The sequence below is a fragment of the Pseudorasbora parva genome, chromosome 5, assembly GCF_024679245.1.
Source record: "Pseudorasbora parva isolate DD20220531a chromosome 5, ASM2467924v1, whole genome shotgun sequence".
NCBI classification, from domain to species: Eukaryota; Metazoa; Chordata; class Actinopteri; order Cypriniformes; family Gobionidae; genus Pseudorasbora; species Pseudorasbora parva.
This window is the reverse complement of record NC_090176.1, coordinates 49,621,304-49,635,782: the sequence shown is the minus strand read 5'-3', so window position 1 is coordinate 49,635,782 and position 14,479 is coordinate 49,621,304. Positions and strand designations below refer to the sequence as shown.

Here is a 14,479-nt window from a genome sequence, read left to right as displayed (position 1 = left end):
ATTTTAACTTTACTTTATTTTTATTTATTTTTAAAATTATTTTATTTAATCTCCCCCACCGCCCTTCTTGTCAGAATCAGACAAACCAATGTCAGCAAAACCACTGATTAGTGCAGCAAACGCACGCGAGCAAAATGATTGACAGCCAGAGAGCGTTTCTGATTGGCTAAGCAATCGGGGGGCGGGCTCCGACGCGTTCTGTCACGGAGACAAACGATGTTATTTCTCAGACTCACAAGTTAACAACACATATTTAAGTTATTTGTGCCAGATAGCAGCGAGCGACATTTTATGTGTTGTACTAAAAACGCGTACATATTTGTATGTTTCGAAAGCAGGAGCATCATCAGTAAATGTGTGTTGATCTGTGATCTGCAGTCGCTCTCGGGACAGTTTCGCTTTGCTTGTGATGGTCGCGCGCTGATTGGTGGACGCGTGTGGCTCGAGCTCTAGCAGTATCGGTTCCACGCCCTTCAGCCATAAAACAGCCCGCGCTCTGCTTTCACTTCAAGTCAACAAAAAATCCCTGAAAATATAAAAAGATAACATACATACCTAACCTGACCACTAAGCGATTACGCCAAAACTCAATGTACTACATAAACAACATACAAAACAAAATACACGAGCAGTGTCGAATCGCTAATGATTTGTTCATTTGAGTCGGATCTTTTCAATGATTCTGTTGCACTTTATTTTAAGACAGGGGTGTCAAACTCAGTTCCTGGAAGGCCACAGTCCTGCAGAGTTTAGCTCCAACTCTGTTCCAACACACATACCTCTAGTTTTCAAATAATCCTGAAGGAGAAGGACTTGATTATCTGGATCAGGTGTGTTTAATTAGGGTTAAAGCTAAACTCTGCAGGGCTGTGGCCCTCCAGGAACTGAGTTTGACACCCCTGATTTAAGGTGTCATAGTGTAAACCTTATTACAGTGTAATTATATATGTAAGTACTGCGTAATATTAATTAACACAATGTACTAGGGTAGGTTTATGGTAATAACAGTAAAAAATATGCATTATTACACGCTACTAACCCTCAACCTGGGTTTGGCTCTTTTTTACTGTTATTACTATAGTAACTATGTGACATAACAAGGACACTGTAAAATAAAGTGGTACCAATGATTCTTTCACCAACGAGACTGAATCGGTCTGAATTCATTATAAATGAACAGAGGAATTTGTGGGGGAACAAAAAGTAATATATTCGAAAACGGAATAGCAAAAATATTACAAATAAACTTTGATGGTTAATAATACCTTTGAGTTATATCCACACACAAATACGAAACAGTTGGTTTTAATAAAAATGACTTTATCATATAATAATAAGCAAAACTATTTTTTTTGTTTAATGTAAATTAAAGGTATATTTAGGTCCAAAATATATCATAGCTGCATAAAGCGGAATACTGATAAACCTTAAATAAACAGCATTGTGTGTCTACATGCCTTTTGGGACGCAGGGATGACGTGGTGACGTAAAAAGAATCACTGAATCGGTTTAGTGATAAACTGTTCGAAAGAACCGGTTCTCAAATGATTCAGACGTTCCATCCATAATATACGCGCAATATAGTACAATTTGCACAACACAAACTAAGCGAATTGTGTAATGGTGTATATGGAAAATAGAAAGCTCGATATTTAGAGTATATTTAGTATAACCGTTATACATTAAGAATGAGCGAATTAAACGAGTGAAGGCAAAAATGCGCCATTAAATAATATACATAAAATGTTCCGCACAGTGACTGAGAACATTGAGCATCCTCGGCGAGCACCCCCGACTCTATGAATGAGATCGCGCGCTGTGATCTATTTTTATCCCATCACTGGTGCAGGTGCACAGGTCAGAGCACGCGGAAGTGACGTGCGCGCTCACGAGACTCGCATTAAACCATCGGGATTAGATCGGGCGACAGTCGAGCGGAGAGCAGCCGAGATAAACGGTAGGATTGCATTCCTCCCTATTATATATGGGCTCTTTTTGGTTTCCGATCGTCCATAATCGCTTATGGAATGAACGCTGATGTGTTTTGCGCGTTGTATTTGGTTTGTTTATGTGTGTGTGTGTGTGTGTGTGTGTGTGTGTGTGTGTGTGTGTGTGTGTGTGTGTGTGAGAGAGAGAGAGAGAGAGAGAGAGAGAGAGAGAGAGAGAGAGAGAGAGAGAGAGAGAGAGAGAGAGAGAGAGACGAGTGTGGGTGATCATCTGTGTGCTCCTGATGTGATGCAGAAATATCACCACAGTTGTTTTACAAACACCAGGTCGTATCTTAATATGTTTTAAAGCGCAATTTAATTTTAAACCGCTTCAAAATGCATTTATTACAAAAATACCGAGATGTTTCACTTTCAACCTATGTTTGGGTCACATATAGAGAAGCCCAACCGTAATTTATAAACCCAACCGTTGCGTTGAATTATAAAAATTCAAAACCCAACGGTTGGGTTTGTCCATATTTGAGCCAAACACGAGTCCCTGGTTAAAGAGCTATTGGCAGAATACCTACCTATCGTGTATTTATGCGTGTGTATGTATCTCTCACGTCTAAATGGGCCATTGAACACAGAGCCCCCAGTTAGATGCAGCCTATGTGTCTGCCAAGAATGTGACTTGTCCCAGCAGCCTCGATGGTGCTGCAAGTGCAGATGCTCCGGCTGGAACAAAGCTTTCACATCACAAACAGAGCAGCCGGATTGTTGTTGTAGCATATAAACAGATCTTCCATTCCAGTCTGCTTAAGCAAGATCCAGATGAATAGACTAAACCTGATATTGTATACTGTGTTGTTAAGTGTAAATGTATAGGAGAGACTCACAAGAGTTTTATTTTAGTATCTAAGAAGGTTTTGTATGTTGGTTTCTATCTCATCCGCTTCATAATTGTATGACTCAAGCCTTATAATAGGTTATTTAATGACAGGTTCCTATTGTGACCACTTGCCCCGCTCTTTCCTGCTTGGTTGCATATCCAGGTAACTGAACAACATATTGATCTGTTCATAGTCGACTGTAATGGAAATTATTTTGCCGTCCTGTACCAAAGTTTACAGCCTGTAATATAAATAAAGAAGCTGATTGTTGCTGAAACAAGTTTAATATATATATATATATATAGAAAGATATAAATAATCTGACATTATTATTTTGTTTATTATTTGGGCGGATTGAAGCGACAGCCAATATGATTGTGAGTGATTTGGTCTTAGTGACTCAGGAGTCCTCTTGATTTGATTTAGGAGCTAGTTTTAGTGCTAAAATGCTTTGTGAAATACTCTTAGACCAAAAGTTTAGGAGTCCTGAATCAGGACTGACACGGACATTATTTTTTTTAGAGTTTTCACCTAAATCGGCAAGTTAGGAGCTACTTTTAGCCTTCAGATGTTTTGTGAATATGGCCCCATGCATTTATGGCTTAATATGGAGCTCATTTTAACAACATGTTGATCTGTTCATAGTCGACTGTAATGGAAATTATTTTGCCGTCCTGTACCAAAGTTTACAGCCTGTAATATAAATAAAGAAGCTGATTGTTGCTGAAACAAGTTTGCTTTAAATTTCGGCTGTCTTGTAAAGCCTGACATATGAAATAATACACTCTAAAACAGGGGTGTCCAATCCTGCTCCCGGAGGGCCCCTGTCCTGCAGAGTTTAGATCCAACCCCAATTATATACACCTGAACCAATTTATCAAGGTCTTATTAGGCATACCGTAAACTTCCAGGCAGGTGTGTTGAAGCAAGTTGGAGTTAAACTCTGCAGGACAGTGGCCCTCCAGGACCGAGTTTGGACACCCCTGCTCTTGAAGAACACTGGGTTGTTACGTCTGACCCAGGATCTGAGTAACACAAAAACTACCCAAACACTGGGTTGTTACGTCTGACCCAGGATCTGAGTAACACAAAAACTACCCAAACACTTCGTTGTTACATCTGACCCAGTATCTGAGTAACACAAAAACTACCCAAACATTGGGTTGTTACGTCTGACCCAGGATCTGATTAACACAAAAACTACCCAAACACTGGGTTGTTACGTCTGACCCAGGATCTGAGTAACACAAAAACTACCCAAACACTGGGTTGTTACGTCTGACCCAGGATCTGGGTAACACAAAAACTACCCAAACACTGGGTTGTTACGTCTGACCCAGGATCTGTGTAACACAAAAACTACCCAAACACTGGGTTGTTACGCCTGACCCAGGATCTGGGTAACACAAAAACTACTCAAACACTGGGTTGTCACGTCTGACCCAGGATCTGGGTAACACAAAAACTACCCAAACACTGGGTTGTTACGCCTGACCCAGGAGCTGGGTAACACAAAAACTACTCAAACACTGGGTTGTCACGTCTGACCCAGGATCTGGGTAACACAGCGAATCACCAAAATGCAAGAATGACTGTGCATTAATTTAGTGTAAGTGGCGATCGATAGTGGTGGATGATAATATATGATGAACTGACGATAATAAGGTGGCACTGTTGACGCTCGTGCAGCCTCTCGAGGAGAAATTACAACTCTTGAGCGTTTTCCTGAATACTATCACGACTGAAAATGACACTGATTTCATATGACAGTTCCATAAACAACTAATTAACATTCACTTAAAGTCACTTACATTTTAGATGCAATATTTAGTGTTTTTGTTCTATTTCAGCAGTGAAAGTCGTTCACAGCAGAATGGTAACGCGTCTCACAGCAACAAGTGTGTTACTGAATGATTCAGCGTTCGAATGAATCGTTTGAATGAACACCTCAGTGACTCACTCATTAAGACGGTCACCTGCTGCCACCTACTGGAGGTTTAGTTTCATGTTTAAACATACTTTCCAACATTTCTTTTTGTCACTTGTAATGAAGTTTGCTTATTAGTGCAATTATTAATATCACGGAATGGTAATTATTGACTTTAGCCTGGATTGATGGCTGTCAATATCGCAATATATATCGTTGGGGGAAAAATATCGCACTGTAAATTTTTTTCCAATATCGTGCAGCCCTAGTGTGCGTGGTTCGCACTTTTATCCACCAATCGTGCGAGCTAGGGGTGCTCCGATCGATCGGCAACCAATCTCAATCGGCCGAAAATCGCTTTGGGATGATTGATCGGCGGTCTCATAAAAGGCCGATCTCATAAACCGATCACATGCTGACGACACAAAGACGCGCGCCTGTCGTGAGAGCGAGGGCATGACATGCAGCGGCAAAGTCTCATTCTCTTTCCGCCGCGGGTAAAATAATTATAATGCTGAAGGTGAGGTACAATTCATATTCTGTATTAAATAACTTATGAAGTCATTTGAAAACTTTCTGTGAGAGAAAACAGAGCGAATGAATCACCACGCTCGCTCTCTCTCTCGCTCTCGCTCTCGCTCTCGCTCTCGCTCTCTCTCTCTCTCGCTCTCGCTCTCGCTTTTGCTCTCGCTCTCTCTCTCTCTCTCTCTCTCTCTCTCTCTCTCTCTCTCTCAAAGTGCTCAAATGGCTGCACATGAGCGCATCGCATCTGCACTAAAATCGAGCTGCACAATTGGATTTGCACAATCGAGGCAGTGTCGCATCGTCACTAAAGTTTATCATTTATTGTTAAGTATTGCCAGTGTTCACTCAGCACCACTCACGCGTGCTCTCCAAGAGACCGTAATGCCGCGCAGCGTCTCAGGTATCGCACACCGGACGCGCACATTTTAAAAGGCTACGTTTATTATACATTTCCCCAAAATATGTTTAGACTTTATTCAAGCTGTTGAACTCAGAATGTAAAACAAATGTGTCTTGTAGCAAAGGTTGAAATCAGTAAACCTTAACAATAATATACTTTTAATATAAAGCCTTGAAATGGTGCTCTGTGGCGCGGCAGGATTTAGAACAACTTCCTTAGTCGCCGCGGACAGGCGCCGAATGCCGCCACCGGTGTGCGTACACTCATTGAAAACAATGTGTTCGAATTTTAAAGACGTGGCGCGCCGCCGAGCTCCGCGTCCAGTGTGCGACCCCCTTAACACACAAACCTGACACGCACATAGCCCATCTCACAAAAAGCTCGCAAGCACAAATTGCACTTCAATGGTCAAATACACACAAAATGTATGTACTAAATAACCGTCTACTCTTGACGAGTATGCACGTAAACCCCGTCGTGACTCGCGAGTGTGTAGCCTAACCGTCTCTGTGTATTCGCTCTTAAAGTGAAAGCAGTCGAATAAACTTCTGCTGTCTCTGAGTTTCTCTTTGTCGTGTTGTTTGATGAACCTAAATGAAACTCACTGCTCTTGAACTTTTGCAACTTTGTAAGGACTAACTTTTTTTGTTTTTTGTATTATTGTAATGACTAGCTTTTGCAACTTTTGTAAGGATTAATCTAATTTATTCAGGGAAGACCAATTTACATTTGATTATTTATGTAATTTCTTTAGTATTTCTTACCTCAATACAAAAAAATTTCTTTAAAAACAAAAAATGCACTGCATAATCTAAGATTTAGGTGAGATAATATATAACAAGAGTCATCTTTAAGGGGGATTTCCCCATTTTCAGAAATAATCAATTCCCTGAATGAACGCCTGTAAAATTCTCTATAAATAATTCTATATGATAAAAAGAAGGCTTCAAATAGGTCTGTGTCTGTGATCAGATCGGCAGATACTGCTTCCCGTGATCAGCGATCGGCTCCAAAAATCCTGATCGGAGCACCCTTATTATTTAGAAAGGATGGCATTGGCATACAGTAACTTACATTATTTTATTTTTTTGGATCTGATGTATTTGTTTCCTTAACTTCATCAGATGTTCATATTAATAACAGGAAAAAAAACTTGATATAGTTTTGTCCTTTGTGACACAAGTTATACAAATAGCTGCCAATTATTAAATGTAGTCAGTGTTTTAAGAGGCTCCATCCCATTAACTGATCTGATGTGTGTTGGTCTGCCTAACCCCTCTGTTTGGAATTATTTTATGTTACTCTGCTTTATTTAGGAAAGATGGCCTACTGTAGCCTTAAGTTATCAACATTTTAAAAAAAAAAACACTTGGTGGTTCTTCAAGATCTTGACTCTAGCCTATTTCTACAGTTTTTTCTCAATATAGTTAATTTAGAGTTAGTTTCATTTCTATAAATGGTGCAAACTCTGCAAGATTATAGATAAAATATTCCCATTCCCCTGCCATTCTGTGATCGGCAGTGATCGGTAATCGGCAGATCATGATCTTGGTGATCGGTAATCGGTGATCGGCCCCGAAAATGCTGATCGGAGCATCTCTAGTGCGGGCCAAATAATACAAAAATAATATTCCAATCAATCGTGGGTGGATGAGAAATAAATCATTGTGTTTGTTTGATAAAGACGTTTACGAGCCCTGTGATCGAGAGAATCATTCTGGTTTCCGCTTTCAAAACACTCTCTCCCTCATGTGACCTGAACTGACAGAAGCTGACGCATGTCAATCATGTTTTAAATGTAAAAACCACACAAACGTGAAAAAAAGAAAGTGAGTTCAATTCTGAGCTTGTAATGTAAATAAAGATCGTTATTACAGCATACAGGCATAAAATGCATCTCCAATATCTTTAATAATATCTCTTAAGAAGATATTTAATGCTTAGTTTTATAATCAAAGGTCTGTATAGTTTCAAAGCTTATAAAGCAAAGCAACAAAATGATGATTGACAGATAAAAAAAACATGATTCACATTCTAACATGATTTTTCTCAAATAAATGTTGCGTAATAATCAAGTAAACCTACGCTGCTTCATTCCAGTAAGGGTGTCTTGAAATATTACTGTTGTTTACTTGATGATAACCTGCATTAAAAGATTTTACAGCAAAAAGACACATGAAGCTAAAGATGGACAGTAGGGCTGTGCGATATTGAAGAAAAATGCGATATGCGATATCTTGTTAACTAATGCGATATTCGATATACGATACGATATTGCAATTAGTGTGTAAAATCTATTTAAATTATATAAAAAAATATTTAAAAACTGAGAAAGAAACCATTTGCGTTTCACATTTTTTCTGGGAAAAGAAAGCATCGCTACAACTTCTGAAAGTGACCAGCTGTGTTGTAGAAAGAAATTGTGTCACAAATTGTTCACGTTTTGGTGTGTGTGTGTGTGTCAAACAGTGCGAGACTGCAAATTATTGTTTTTCGCAAATTATTGCGTTTAATAACTCTTTTTAACGTCAAGCAAAGTCACATAAGTAACAGTAATGTGCCCAGTCTATTCTCTGCCCAATGTGTGACCTAAAACGGACACTTTTCACAATGTTGAAGTAGCCTATTCAAATCATTCAGATATTGCGAGCCACTGCGATATGCATATTACGATATGTACATTTGCGATATTTTGATAATTTCGATATATTGCACAGCCCTAATGGACATTTAAAAATGCTTTACTTGCTTTGTATTATCAATCAGACGACATGAAATTCATGTATCAATAGTTTTATATAGGGGTGCACCGATCCGACTTTTCCAGTCCCGATACCGAAGCCAGGGCTTTGTGTATCTGTCCATACCCGATACCGATCCGATACTATTGTTAAATTAATAATAAACTGTATACCTTCCTTGAAGAGACTAAAGGCACCAGACTTTACTAAATCAAGATAATAAGACAAAATAACAGATGTATGCAAAGTGTTGAATTCTTATTTATTTAAAAAACAATATGTGCATTCAAATCTAAAATATAATTTAGGGCTCGACATTAAGCATTGCCATTTTCCCCTAATCTTATTAAATATAAGCTATGCTTCAGGTTTCATATTATATTCTTAAATTTGATCTATGCATTAAATTAAAATAAGACACTATAGAGATGTTACCTATCAAATTAAATTATTTACCCAGAAAAATTACTACTGCATTAAATAATGTTATGAGATTTGTATTTTTGAATAAACAAAATAAATGTTGAAAAATATAGGAAACTAAACCACCAGTAGGTGGCAGTAGGTGAGTCTTAATGAGTGAGTCATTGAGTCATTAATTCAAACGATTCATTCAAACGACTGATTCCTGTAAGAATGAGTCAGTCTCTACATATCCGACTCTCTGGCTCGCTCCATGTTGCTTCGAGCATGCGACACACGTGAAGCTGACGAATTACGTATGACGTAGGGTTCTGCTGTGAAAAAAAAAAAAAAAACCCCACCTGGATTGGCCTGTGGATCTGTTCATTTTTCTGATCCCTGATCCAGCTTTGTCGTCAGTATCGCGGCCGATATCCGATCCTAATATCGGATCGGTGCACCCCTAGTTTTAAACACTGTAAAAAAAGTTTGTAAAAATAGGGCATAATGTACTGTATAAATATGAAGGAATTTTCCGTATTGTTTTTACCTGTATTTTGAATTACACATTGCATTAGTTTGTGTTTTAAGGGGTCAACAGAGATTTCCATGAAATTACTGGATAATGTACTGGCAGAAAATTACCAGTACATTTTCCCATTTTATTTTTTAGAGTGTATGGGTTATGGTTGCAAAATATTTCAGAGTGAGTTGGTAATGCAATGCAAGTGTTAAATTCTGCTAAAAGTGTGATTATTTATAGATATGATAGTTTTCTGTGGTCAGTTTTGCTTATTCAGGTCAGCTACTGTCTTGGTGGAGCAATAGGCCTAGTTAGAAGAGGCTCTTGTGCATGTTAAAGTCATCATGATTATTGCAAGCTTTCTGAATTATAACATTTGGTTTAACGACCGGGTCTAAGTGCATGAACACAATTGCGACGTGTGCATATGCTTACTGAAGTATGTTTCTTAAATGTGCACGTGTGTCCGTAACGGGACGCTGCCTGTCTGTCCAGAGCCTGAGACGGGTGCAGTTACAGGTCACTCTCTCCAATTTAGCCAATGTGGGTGTTCCCTCGTTCTCTCGTTCTCTTCTGCCCCTCTAATTAAGCAAATGTAACCTCTCGGCTCCAGCTCAACCCATTATCTTTGTTTTTTTTAAGTGTGATGGAAGGAAAGTGGATAGTTGGCACCCGCAAGCAAACGTGAGATTGGAAATGTGTGAGGGCAGATTTACATAGACCCCATTTAAAAGCAATACTTTATGTAAAAGTAGTCCATGACTCATGCATTATATAGTCCAGGTCTTCTGAAGTCATGTGATCCAGTTTTGATATTTGAGAGAACTGACTGTAAAGCTGCATAATGCACATTTACCGGCAATTCATTACAGACTGTATAAAATAATAACTAATGTACTGATATCTCGAGAGTATTATCTGTACTGAAGTGTGAATGCAAAAAGGACCTTATTGGAAACAGGCAGAGAGCGATATGTTCGTGTCCTCTTATGAATCAGCATCTGATTTCTTATATAATCTCTGCACTGAATCATATGCAAATAGGACACTGAGGGTCTCCTGCACGCTACACTACAGCTGCACAAAATATGTGCAGTAATATCCAATAATTATGATTACAGAGATTACAATGCTTAAAAATACATTGATAAAAAAATACATCATGTATAATATATTAATACATATTATATTTATTATTACAGTGTCTTTAACTAATTATTATTATTAATAATAATAATAATAACAGCTACAGCGATTACAATGCTTGAAAAAACATTGTGTATAGTGTATTATATAATGTATTTTATAAGGAAATGTCTCAATTATTATTATTATTAATATTATTAAATAGTATTAAAGACACTGTAATAATAAATATATGTATACATTTGTTATTACATTGTCTTTAATACTAATTATTAATAGTAATAATTACAGTGTTTGCAATTCTTAAATGTAGAAAAAAATGTTTATATTATACATTATATTAGATATTATTTTTATTATTACAGTGTCATTAATACTAATTATTATTATTATTATTATTATTATTATTATTATTATTATTATTATTATTATTATTAATAATAATTACAGTGATTACAATTCTTGAAAATAAATAGATTATATATAATACATGATTATATATAATATATTAATGCATATTATATTTATTATTACAGTCTAAATAATTATGAATAATAATGATGATTACAGTGATTATGATGCTTGAAAATAAATTGATAAAAAAAATATATAGTACATTATATTTAATACATGTATTATATATAATGTATTATATATTGTTTCTCAGATTATTATTATTAATAATTAGTATTAAAGACAATGTAATAATAAATAAATATATGTGTATTATTTATTATAATGTCATTAATACTAATTATTATTATAAATAATAATTACTAGGGATGCAACAATACAGTTAGTCCACGGTTCAATAATACATACCTCGGTTTTTAACCACTTTTTTTCTACTTTATTCTTAGGCGACAGGAACAGAAAGAGTTTAAGGGTATATATATATATTATAATACTCTTTTTTTATTTTACTTAAAAGACTTCCTTAAAACTTTACTTTAAAAAAAAAAAACCTTGTACACATTCCCAGTGTATTGTATAATATAAAATAAATATATACAGATTTACAGTGGCAGCTTAGAGATGTACAGTAGCATTTAAGTATGAAATTTGATTGAAAGCTACTGTATTATTACTTTATTCAAGAGCAGTGAGTGATTTATTTTTTTCTTTGTTTGTTTTAATACCTCTAATACCTCTATAATTTTAGAGGTGAACTGTCCCTTTAAGGACAAGCGTTCACGATCACTAGTCTGCGCTGCTAAGACCTGCTCGCATCTCATACACACACGCCATTTTACTTTCACTTTAGACATAACCGACTGCGTTTATATATGTTGTGTTTGACAGTATTAGCGCAGTAAGACTGCTTAGTCCAGTAATCACGTGTGTATGACAGGCGCATGTAAAACCCGAATGAAATGTTTAACCGGCAAGGCTTTAAAACGCGGCTAAACACCGCCTAACTTTAGTGCGTATGATTGGATATTTGCTCAAATCAGCGTATAGACTCACAGGCACACTCAAAAAGAGCCGAGATAAACGGAGAGAAATATTTCAAACTAAGAGAAATAGAAATAGTATTGTAGCATCCCTAATAATTACAGTGATTACAATAGTATATTAATACATATATTAATACATATGTTTTTTTATTACAGTGTCTTTAATACTACTACTAATAATTATTATTATTATTAAAACGCACCTGTACAACAATACATAGTTATAAACGGCAATATTTACCTATGGATATTTTTAATAAAACATTTTAACACATGAAAATTGCCATGCAAATAACATCTTCACGGTTAAGGCACTCGTTTCCCTGAAGTGACATCACAGCGGGAGGAGGTTTTTATGTAAGTGACATGTGGGACACATCCCTGTAATCCTGGAGAGAAAACCTCTCGGTCTGCGGTTTCATTTTCATAAACTCACAGTGACGGTCAGGTTTACTTGCGTTATTATATGAGCTGTTGGTTTCATGAGAGACAGACAGAGAGAGAGACAGACAGACAGAGAGACAGACAGACAGACAGACAGAGAGAGAGACAGACAGAGAGAGAGACAGAGAGAGAGAGAGACAGACAGAGAGAGAGAGAGACAGAGAGAGAGAGAGAGAGACAGAGAGACAGACAGAGAGAGAGAGAGACAGAGAGAGAGAGCGCTTGATGTGTGTTTTATCCTGTTAAACAGCATATTTATTGTCTGGCTGACAGGGTTTAATGGCAGATGCTGATAGTGATCTCTAGAGAGTATCTTCATTAGGGGTGTAAATCAAACGGTACATCATGATTCGATACGATATTTTCTGATACCCCAAAAAGTTCTGCGATACAAAAATCTTACGTGTTGTACCTTTAATCACTCTCTTTAGAATCTGAATGTCCCTCCCTGGTTGGGATGTAAACTAAAGGTTATTGGACGAGCCTTTTCTCCCAAATGTTGTCTTTAATAGAAAAGCCATCAGTATAGGAAAGAGAACTGCGCTCTGTGCCAGTTCATGGGGTGACTGAAGGATCTTTGAACTAAATCAGAACGCTGGTCCACCTCCAGTCTGTGAACATATCAACTCTCTCTCTCTCTCTCTCTCTCTCTCTCTCTCTCTCTCTCTCTCTCTCTCTCTCTCTCTCTCTCTCTCTCTCTCTCTCTCTCTCTCTCTCTCTCTCTCTCTCTCTCTCTCTCTCTCTCTCTCTCTCTCTCTCTCTCTCTCTCTCATCCCCTCCGCTCAGTGTGTGTTTTCTCCTGTGGAGTGACATTTCAGTAATGAAGCGATCTCTCCTCTCTGCAGGGCTTGAGCAGTGAAGGGTCCCTCAGAAACTCCAACACTAACAGCGCAAACTTCACGCTCTGCCCTTCAAGGACAGATCATTTTGAAGTATGCAATATGCAGATCCATGAATGCCTCAGTTCCAGCTCTATAAGAGAGGATAAACATTAAACACATTAAAGGACATCCTATGGATGGGCAAAATAGCTTAAATATATATATATATATATATATATATATATATATATATATATATATACAGCTCTGAAAAAAATTTTTTTAGACCACTTAACATTGATTTCTCAAGCTGTGCATACATATATAATATATATAATATATATTTACACACACACACACACACACACACACACACACACACACACACACACACACACACACACACACACACCGATCAGACATGACATTGACCTAATATTCCTAATATTGTGCTTTTGCTGCCAAAACAGCCCTGACCCGTCGAGGCATGGACTCCACTAGACCCCTGAAGGTGTGCTGTGGTATCTGGCACCAAGATGTTAGCAGCAGATCCTTTAAGCCCTATAAGTTGCGAGGTGGGGCCTCCATGGATCAGACTTGTTTGTTCAGCTCATCCCACAGATGCTTCATTGGATTGAGATCTGGGGAATTTGGAGGCCAAGTCAACGCCTCAAACTCACTGTTGTGCTCCTCAAACCATTCCTGAAGCATTTGTGCTTTGTGTCAGGAGCATTATCCTGCTGGAAGAGCCACAGCCACCAGAATACCGTTTCCATGAAAGGCTGAACATGGTATCAGGAATGCTTAGGTTGGTGGAGCGTGTCAAAGTAACATCCACATGGATGGAGGACCCAAGGTTTCCCAGCAGAACATTGCCCAAAGCATCACACTGCCTCCGCCGGCTCGCCTTCTTCCCATAGTGCATCCTAGGGCCATGTGTTCCTCAGGTAAGCCACACACACACACCCGGCCATCCACGTGATGTAAAAGAAAACGTGATTCCTCAGACCAGCCCACCTTCTGCCATTGCTCCGTGGTCCAGTTCTGATGCTCACGTGCCACTGTTGGTGCTTTTGGGGGGGTCAGGGGTCAGCATGGGCACCCTGACTGGTCTGCGGCTATGCCGCCCCATACACAACAAACTGAGATGCTCTGTGTATTCTGACAGCTTTCTATCAGAACCAGCATTATCTTCTGGAGCAGTTTGAGCTCCAGTAGCTCGTCTGTTTGATCGGACCACACGGGCCAGCCTTCGCTCCCCACGTGCATCAA

The 14,479-nt window shown here is 38.1% G+C and overlaps 1 protein-coding gene across 2 annotated transcripts in view; it reads left to right on the top strand.

Moving 5' to 3' along the window:
• The first annotated feature begins 1,836 nt into the window (after positions 1 to 1,836).
• The window catches only part of si:ch211-45c16.2 (mitogen-activated protein kinase kinase kinase 13), an 80,333-nt gene continuing 67,690 nt past the window's right edge, over positions 1,837 to 14,479 (top strand). The window contains exon 1 of one of the 2 annotated variants that reach the window (XM_067444628.1): positions 1,837 to 1,957. The gene's annotated coding sequence lies outside the window, so the exon portion shown is untranslated. The remainder of the gene's footprint in view (positions 1,958 to 14,479) is intronic. The other variant, XM_067444625.1, reaches the window with a different exon arrangement.